Source organism: Stegostoma tigrinum, chromosome 30, assembly GCF_030684315.1.
Source record: "Stegostoma tigrinum isolate sSteTig4 chromosome 30, sSteTig4.hap1, whole genome shotgun sequence".
Lineage (NCBI taxonomy): Eukaryota > Metazoa > Chordata > Chondrichthyes > Orectolobiformes > Stegostomatidae > Stegostoma > Stegostoma tigrinum.
The window spans coordinates 6,275,538-6,286,076 of NC_081383.1; positions in this window are offsets into that span (position 1 = coordinate 6,275,538).

Sequence of the window (10,539 nt, forward strand, 5' to 3'; positions counted from 1 at the left end):
ATAGAATAGTATGTGACACTCTGTCCTTGCATGCATATCGCTGATCTGTCACCACACCACACCATTTTCCCATCCTGTCTAAGTACCTTCTCCAAGTCACTGCTACTCTGTTCACATCAAGCGCTGCACACCTTCCATCACTTTGCTGATGATTGAGAGTAGACTGTTGGGCAGTAATTAGCCAGGTTGGATTTGTCTTGCTTTTTGTGTACAGGACATACTTGGGAAACTTCCCACATTTTGTGGTAGATACCAGTGTTGTAACTGTACTGGGGCTGCCAAGTATTTGAGCACAAATCCTCAGTACTATTGCCAGAAAGTGTCAGGGCCTGTAGTCTTTGCAGTAATCCAGTGTCTCCAGCCATTTCTTGATGTGATGTGGAGTGAATCAAGATTGGTACCTGTTCTAAGGAAGAGTCAACCGACACGAAACATTAACTCTGATTTTTTCTTCACAGATGCTGCTGGACCTGCTAAGCTTTTTCAGCAACTTCTGTTTTTGTTCCTGGTATCTGTAATGCTTGGGACCACTGGAGGAGGCCGAGATGGATCATCCACTTGGCACTTCTGGCTGAAGATTGCTGCGAATGTTTCAGCCTTATCTTTTGCACTGATGTGCTGGGCTCTTCCATCATTGAGGATGGGGATAGTTGAGGAGTTGTTTAATTGCCCACCACCATTCACGGGTGGACGTGGTAGGATTGCAGAGCTTAGATCTGATCCGATGGGTTGTGGGGTCGCTTAACTCTGTCTATCACTTAATGCTTTCGCTGTTTGGGTGCAAGTAGTCCTGTTTGGTGGCTTCACCAGGTTGATACCTCATCTTCAGGTAAGCCTGGTGCTGCTCCTGGCATGCCCTCCTGCACTCCCCATTGAACCAGGGTTGATCCTCAGGCTTGGTGGTAATGGTTGAGTGGGGGATATGCCGGACCGTGAGGTTACAGATTGTGCTGGAGTACAGTTCTGCTGCTGTTGATGGCTCAAAGCACCTCCTGGATGCCCAGCCTTGAGTTGCCAAATCTGTGTGAAGTCCGTCCCGTTTAGCATGGTGATAGTGCCACACAACACGATGGAGGTTGTTCTCAATGTGAAGGCGGGACGTAGTCTCTCTAAGGACTGTGCGATGGTCACTCTCACCGATACTGTCCATGGACAGATGCAGCTGCAGCTGGCGGATTAGTAAGGATGAGGTCAAGTATGTTTTTCCCTCTTTTTGCTCCCTCACCACCAGCAACAGACCCAGTCTAGCAGCTCTGTCCTTTAGAACCCGACCAGCTCGATCAGTAGCACTGCTGCCGAGCCACTCTTGGTGATGGACATTGAAATCCCCCACCCAGAGTACATTTTGTGCCCTCCCATCTTCAGTGTTTCATCTAAGTGTTGTTGAACATGGAGGAGGTACGTGGTAATCAGTAGGAGGTTTCCTTGCCCATGTTTAACCTGAAGCCACGAGACTTCATGGGGTCCATAGTCAATGTTGAGGTCTCCCAAAGCATCTCCCTCCCAACCTAATCCCACTGAGCTGCCCCCTCTGCTGGGTCTGTCCTGCCAGTGAGACAGGATAGTGATGGTGGTGTCAGGGACATTGTCGGTAAGGTATGATTCTGTGAGTATGGCTAGGTCAGGCTGTTGCTTGACTAGTCTGTGAGACAGCTCTCCTAATGTTGGCACTAGCCCCCCAGGTGTTAGTGAGGAGGACTTTGCAGGGTCGACTGGGCTGTTTCTGCAGTTTTCATTCTTGCTGCAGTGGTCAATGTCAGGTGATCAGTCCAGTTTTGTTTCTTTGTTGAACCTTCATAGTAATTGATACAACTGAGGCAGCTGAGAGTCAACCGTATTCCTGTGGGTCTGGAGTCACATGTAGTCCAGACCAGAGAAGGATGGCAAATTTCTTTCTCTGAAGAGCATTAGTGAACCGGATGGGGCTTTTTTTGACAATTGGCTGTGGTTTAATGGCCGTAGGTCCTTAATTCCAGATATTTTTGTTGAATTGCAAATTCCACCACCTACCATGGCAAAATTCAAACCCCGGTCCCCAAAACATTGGCTGGGTTTCTGGATTAATTGTGTAGCAGTAATACTGGGCTATCACCACCTGTTATCATCAGGACATCAAGCCAGACTAAAATGGAGACACCGATATTTGCAGGAGAGAATGTCAAGATGACAAAGGTGGTGGCTACAAGGTATCTCTCCTCTGTTGGGCCTTCCAGTGTCACATCTCAGGCTTGGGCTCTCTCACTGTTGATCTGTGATGCCTCCTGAAGTGCCTCACTGTCTGACCAGCCCCATAGCCCCCTGCAGAGGTGAGTTTGCAAAGTCTATTGCTTCATGTAAGGCTTGTATCTACTCATTACTGATGCTGCAAGTCACAAGTTTCTCATCAACCATACTAGAAAACCTTCCATTTCTGTGCTCCAGTCTATCAAACAAGCACGTTTTATTTGTTCACTGTCTATTTTCAGCTTCTGGCTAACGTCATCCCTGGGACTGCAAACAAAACTGCAGGAGATCACAGTGGTCAGACAGTAGTATTCATGGAGAGGGAGCAAGCTAACATTTCAAGCCTAGATGATTCTTTGCCAGAACTAAGGGGACACTTCATGTCAGCCCCGATGAAATCATCTGGACTCGAAATGTTATCTCTCTCTCTCTCTCTCTCTCTCTGTGTCTCTGTCTCTCTCGCTCTCTCTCTCACTCCCTCTCTCTCTCTCTCTCTGTCTCTCTCACTCCTCTCTCTCTGTCTCTCTCTCTCTGTCTCTCTCTCTCTCACACTCCCTGTCTCTCTCTCTCTCTCTCTCACTCCTTCTCTCTCTCTGTCTCTCTCTCTCTCTGTCTCTCTCTCTCTCTGTGTCTCTCTCTCTCACTCTCTCTCTCTCTCTCCTCTCTCTGTCTCTCTCTGTCTGTCTCTCTCTGTTTCTCTCTCTCTGTCTCACTCTCTCTCTCTTTCTCACTCTCTGTCTCTCTCTCTCTCTCTCTCTCTCTCTGTCTCTCTCTTTCTCTCACTCTCTCTCTCTCTCTCTGGATGTTACCTGATTAACTGAAACCTCCAGCATTTTTTGTTTTCAGTACAGATTCCAATATCAGGGGTGACACGGTGGCTCAGCGGTTAGCACTGCAGCCTCACAGCACGAGGGACTCGGGTTCGATCCTACCCTTGGGCGACTGTCTGTGTGGAGTTTGCACATTCTCCCTGTGTCTGCGTCGGTTTCCTCCGGGTGCTCTGGTTTCCTCCCACAGTCCAAAGGTGTACAGGTTAGGTGGATTAGCCAGGCTAAATTGCCCATAGAGTTCAGGGATGTGTAGCCTAGGTGGGTTATTGGGGGACAGGCCTGGATGGGATGCTCCAAGGGTCGGTGTGGACTTCTTGGGCCAAAGGGCCTGTTTCCATATTGTAGGGATTCTGTGATATCCACAGTAATTTGCTCCAATCATCCCCACGTCTATGACAGAGGGACACTGTTGCCTCAGTGGGAAACAGTACCACCTTGTGGTAATGTTGATATAGTCTTGAATCTCATTCACTCTAAATGCAGAAATAATACTGGCTCAGATTTCCAGAAAAGTTTTGCATTCCTTCAGCGTCATCCTGAGATCAAGATGTTCCAAAGTACATTTCATCACTGCTGTGGAGCATGAAACTTGGAGCTGAATCCTGTTTTATTTTGGCCAATTCCAGGTTGTCTTGAGGTTTTTGACCATGAGCTTTTGGGAGTTTTGCCCTATTTTACCGAATGATTATGGGCCCCACTTGCTAGGTCAGTATTTCATGTCTCGAGGGAGTTAAAACTCAACCACATTGCTGTGGGTATGGAGTCACATCCACATCAAATAAGGATAAAAGTTTCCTTCCCTCAAGGACACGAGTAAACTAGCTGGGTGTTTCCCAGTAATCATTATTATTAGTCTCTCCATTCCAGATTTTTAATGAATTCAAATTGCACCATCTGTCATGGCAGGATTCGAGCCCGTGTCCCCGGAACATTGGTTGGGTTGCTGGATTAATAGTCTCGCAATACTATCCCTTGCAGCGAACAAACCGCCTCACAAATGTTAATCCCCATCAATTGGCAACTTGCCTGTACCCAGCAAGAATCTCGCCAAACACGCGCAAAAAGCGTAAAAGTCGGAGTGAGTTGTACCGGACATCGAGATAGATCTTAACACCATTTGCTACAAATCCCACCACAGCCTCTGTCACTCTTATAAACGCCTATTAGATTCCGGCTATGGTGTCACTTGCAAGCAGCAAAGTCCATCAAATAGATATGCGATAATGCGTATGTAATCTGTGATGTCGGTTGAAGGATACATATTGATCAGTACATCAGGGAGGAACCTCTTGCTCTGCTTCATCGTAGTATTATGGGGCCATTAACATCTTAGGCCTTGGCGTAATCTTTCAGCCAAACGTTAGTGCCCCTGACGATGCAACACTCCTCAGTGCGGCCCTAGAGTGTCCTCTTTGTCTTGTTTGCTCAAGTCTCTGGGATGGGAACTGGATCAATGCCAACTCACAGGAAAGTGTGTTACCAACTGAGATTCCCCAGGAGCAAAAATATCAGCGTTTTCCATATCATCAGTAAAACTGTTGGAAGAATCTCATCGCCTTTAAGAACGCCTGTTGGGGTTGGTATTGGTTTTATTCTGAGAACGTAACCCTTGGTTCTTGTACAACATCGGGCTAGATTGTTAAAAGGTGGGAACGCTAACCCGGGGTCCTGGTGCCAGTACTTCCTCCTGCCTTTGAACACGTCTCCGTGGAACTGGGAAGACATCGATGAGAGCACATGTGCAATCCACATGTTTACTGAACCTGGGCTGTGACTGCCAGCAAGGAGAATGCCAAATGACCACAACAAATAATCGACTGGCAAACAGGTTGGGCAGGCGTGAGTAGATGGAATTCAGTGCAGAGAAATTTGAGACTTCAGCAGAAGGTTTTGTGGGAGCCAACACAGATGAGATGACAAAGTGTGGAGCTGCATGAACACAGCAGGCCAAGCAGCATCTCAGGAGCACAAAAGCTGATGTTTCGGGCCTAGACCCTTCAGAGACGGGGATGGGGAGAGGGTTCTGGAATAAATAGGGAGAGAGGGGGAGGCGGACCGAAGATGGAGAGAGGAGAAGACAGGTGGAGAGAGTATAGGTGGGGAGGTAGGGAGGGGATAGGTCAGTCCGGGGAAGACGGACAGGTCAAGGAGGCGGGATGAGGTTAGTAGGTAGGAGATGGGGACGCGGCTTGAGGTGGGAGGAGGGGATAGGTGAGAGGAAGAACAGGTTAGGGAGGCGGGGATGAACTGGGCTGGTTTTGGGATGCAGTGGGGGGAGGGGACGAGCTGGGCTGGTTTTGGGATGCGGTGGAGGAAGGGGAGATTTTAAAGTTTGTGAAGTCCACATTGATACCATTGGGCTGCAGGGTTCCCAGGCGGAATAAGAGTTGCTGTTCCTGCAACCTTCGGCTGGCATCATTGTGGCACTGCAGGAGGCCCATGATGGACATGTCGTCTGAGGAATGGGAGGGGGAGTTAAAATGGTACACAACTGGGAGGTGCAGTTGTTTATTGCGAACCAAGCGAAGGTGTTCTGCAAAGCAGTCCCCAAGCCTCCTAAAACCAGCCCAGCTCATCCCCACCTCCTTAACCTGTTCTTCCTCTCACCTATCCCCTCCTCCCACCTCAAGCCACACCTCCATTTACCACCTACTAACCTCATCCTGCCTCCTTGACCTGGCCTTCCTCCCCGGACTGACCTATCCCCTCCCTACCTCCCCACCTATACTCTCCTCTCCACCTATCTTCTCCTCTATCCATCTTCGGTCTGCCTCCCCCTCTGTTCCTATTTATTTCAGAAACCTCTCCCCATTCCCCTCTCTGATGAAGGGTCTAGACCCAAAATGTCAGCTTTTATGCTCCTGAAATGCTGCTTGGCCTGCTGTATTCATCCAGCCTCACACTTTGTTATCTTGGATTCTCCAGCATCTGCAGTTCCCATTATTTCTGATCACAGATGAGATGATACAGTTACCTGGTCCCTTACAATGATTAAAGATCCCATTTCCGCAACAAACAGATTGAATGTTTACAAATACCATGCAATGACTGCCACAAACATTACATTGGACAGACAGGAAGGAAACCAGCCATCAGAATGCACAAACGTCAGCTAGCAGCAAACAGCACGACAAACTCTCCTTAATATCAGTACATTCAGACAATGAAGGCCATCAGTTTAACTGGGACAAGGTGACCCAAGCAGCCCAAGCCAAACACAGACACAGAATTCTGAGGGGCATGATTCTCCACCCATAATGCAATCAACAAACATATAGAATTGGACCCCATACACAAACCCATACAGATCATAACCGGAAATGACAGTACTCACCCTAACGGGACAGTATAAATTCCAGCGGAGTAGAAGAATATCGCTTCGTCGGATGCTCCACTGATGATGTTACCCAGCATGATGACAAAACATCTGAACGAGAACAAGCCAGCTCGGCGAGCAAGGCAACAGCCTCAGGTTCATTGAAGGGTCTATGTAGGCAGAACGGTTGTTAACTCAGCAATTTCCTCAAACAGTCAGGGCAAAAGAAGAAAACTCATAACCAGGTTTCGGAAGGTGTTGTCTGAATAGTCTTCGTGAATTTCCGTAGTGAACCTTAAAATTTTTGTTCAGTATTGATGATGTTTAGGGAGAAGCAAATTACTGCAGATGCTGGAATCTTTATTAAAAACAAAAAATGCTGGAAACCACAATGGATCGGGCAGCAGGTGTGGACAGATAGCAAGCTAATGTCTCATGTCTATATAACTCTAAAAAATGTCACAAGATTCCACGGATTTGAGCGACCAGACAGGAACTTTACCAAGTCGGGAAATAACAGCACCCACAGTTGCTCTTTGACAGTCGCCATTGTATGTGAGTGTGAAAAGTTTAATATTGAGGAGCGCCTTAAGCACTACCCTCTGTCATGATGTTATGTGGCCTAAGGGACAGGCCACCCTAGGATCTTGAAGGATTGAAACCTAACATCTGGTCCAAGCCAATGTTATAACGGTACGATAGGTCAGTTTTCAATCAGTTAGAGAATCAAGGATTATGGAGAAGGTCAGATCAATCCTAATGAATGATAGAGCAGGCTCTGAAGGGCTGAATGGCCTCCTCCCGTTCCTATTTCTAAATAAAAGTGTACTTCACATCACCAATAACCTGTAATTGGTGACTTACATATAACAAACAGTTTCTTGTCAACTACAAGTTAGTTCCAGTTAGGCCATGCTGTGGTTTTCCAACAAGCGTCTCCTCTCATTTCTGTTGGAACAAATAACCTGCAGCTGGCTCCTGGATGTGACCTGTGCCATGCTTGGGTAGGTTTACTATCACTAATCCACCTTGTGAGATGAGTCTCCAGGGTTTACTCATGTTTAATGGTGAAGGGCTAACCACTAAGTAGTTTTCAGCAGAAGAGGTACACACTTGAGTAACAAGAAGTGCTTTATTACATGTTTACCAAGATAACGGGTCACATTAGCTTCAGAGATAACAAGGTGTGGAGCTGGATGAACACAGAGGCCAGGCAGCATCAGCGGAGCAGGAAGGCTGACGTTTTGGGTCAGGACCTTTCTTCAGAAATGGGCCAAACACCATCTGTCAAAATGACCCCACCGCTGACCACCCAAACATCATCTCTCAGATTATTCCCCATCCTCCCAGGCCTCCCCTCTCACTAAGGATGAGCGGTCAGTCCCCAATAAAGGACTCACCTTCATTCCCCTCACACACACATCAATGAATACTGCTCACCCTTGGACATTGAACAGTTTTTTCACAACGTCCCCCTCTGTGTTTATGTCTTTAATCATGAGTCTAAACCCCCTCTACTGACCCCTTCTCCCGCCTCCAACCCACCCCATCCTCCTGGGCACCACCCCAAGGCCTCCTACCCTCCCTCTGTTAGATTCGTTTTCAGAGACCCTCAAGGACTTGCTGCAATAACAAGACACTGACCTGTTTAGTAAAAACAAATCCTTTATTACAGACCAAGTACAAGCTGGGGAGAATCACTGCACTTATCCCAGCACAGAGTAGAGTCTCATAAGTAATTCTCCCCGAGCGGTGGACAGTCCCCGTTTTTTATACTTTACTAAGTACATAGTACATAAAACAATTTCACAATTCACAATGACATGACACATGAAACAATTATTACAACAGACAAAGATAGGATACAAAACAATTATTACATCAAGAACATAAAAGACCAGGATATAGTATTGATCGTTCGTGAAGTGGCTGCTAATGGCAGGAGGCGGTTTCAAGTTGTTATCGGGATAGATTGTGATTTCAAGTTGCCGGTGTGTCTGGCTGGAACAAAGTCAGTGCCCTGGCCCCTTTGTCAGCGACAGAAGTTAGATACTTCAGAAGTCTCACACCTTTACAAATGTTCCTCACTTAACCTTATTTGAGAGAGTTTAACTCTAATTTTATTCAGTCAGGAAGCTTAAGGCATCTGCGTACCGATGTGTGGGAAGAAAAGGAGTTACAAGGTCTTACACTGAATTCCTAGCTGAGCAGGAAGCTTTAGGGCACTGCCTGCATACCTGTGTGTAGGCAGATAAAGGACATTAATTTATAGAAGTATAGAAATCAGTGAGATGTTATTCCAATAACATCTCACCTCGACCTCTTCATCTCCAACTGCCGTTGTTACATCGATTGCCTCAGCCTCTCCACGCCTCTCACCCTCTCCAACCTCTCCACCCTCTCCACCACAGAACGTGCAGCCCTCCACTCCAACCCTAACCTCACTATAAAACCCGTAGATATCGGGGGCTGGTATTTGTGGTATAGCACAGCGACCTTTACAACACCGAGGACAGGCGCCAACTCTCTGACACCTCCTCCTGCAGCCCCCTTGATCATGACCCCACCCCCAGCCACCAAAACATTATCTCACAAAGCCCATTTCTGAAGAAGGGTCCCGACCCAAAACTTCAGCTTTCCTGCTCCTCTGATGCTGCCTGATCTGCTCCACACTTTGTTCTCTCTGACTCCAGCATCTGCAGTTGTTGTAATCTCTGACATTAGCTTAAGACTGGCTAACTACATTAACACTGGGTAAGAGACTTTGTTATCTCACAAGAGATAGTAACTAGGTCTATACTACATGGTAGTAGACACTGACAACAAAGTCAAACTCAACACAACTGACCTTCTCCCAGAGACAGTTATTTACATCTCAATAGCTGAAGATGTTCCAACATTCCAGAGTTAATCAGTTCTGCTGTCACAGCCAAACCCTGGAGGACCTTTCTCAATTTGCAGCAGTTCCCGACTAGATATCCCAAATCATTCTGCTCCCAGATAAGGAGAGATAATCTGGCTCCTCTTCATTCCTCACCAGTCCTCCTCTTCATTGCAACAAGGCTCATTTAAACAGAACCCCTTTCCGTATGGATGCCTTATACCCAAGCAAATGAGTTTATACCTTAAAAGGAGCCACTCTAGCCATGCTTCTTTAAGTCAACAAAAGATTAAGTTTATTAATTACTAATTGTGAAAAGGAATAATAATGCGATACACATACTCACAGATTGGGAATAAGAACCTAGCCCAAAGGAAAACCTTTAAAGAAAGCTACATGGCTCAGTCTTTATGTCATTTGTAATAAGTAGATAGTAGAATGCTCAGTTTCAAGGTCATTTGCTTATTTACAGATTGAAATTCTTCTGTCCTTGTTCATTTCAACAGGATTATAGTAGACTGTGTTCTCTTGCTTTACTTGCAGTGCAGAGATGTTTATTGGTTGTTCTCAAAGTGACTTTCACAGTACATCAGGCCCAACTCACAGACCTGGACTGAAGGTTGTCTTTAGTCCTCCTTTTTGTATATCCCTACATGGGCAAAACACAGATATCTGTGGGTGAGATGGTTTCCTGGTGACAGGTGGGTGGGTGGTCAACCTCTCATTAACATTGCTTCCACTTTGTTTGATGTTTCCCTTGTTTTTTACAGGCATGACATTCCATAGGTTCATTCAAAACTCACCCAGACTGTCATTAATTTTATATCCGCAATCATCTCTTTCTAAAAAAAATGATGTTGGAATTAAAAGCTCAATATTTTCAGGTGTAATTTGGGTTTCTGATCCTGGCCAGGCCAACTGCCTTATACAATAGTCTCCTACATTTCAGAAGGATGGCGACACTAACTCACGTCATATCCTACAGCTCAGTGCCCAGATAACAGATCCCACCCTCTCCCTCACGAATTCACTCCTTCCCTTCTGGTTCCTCTTACCTTTGACGGTTCCTTCATTCCTCTTGATCACCCAGTTACTTTTCTCAGTACTCCTTCAACTGCCTCAAAACTAGCCTTTCGTCAACACTCTGGAATTCCTGTTTTGCTCAGTGACGGGATGGGGTGATCGCTGGTCGGGCTGAGATGTTAATGTGATAACATCCCATTGATTTCTATGCTTCTATAAATTAAAGTCTTTTATCTGCATTTTATTCCTATGCAGAGACTTTAATT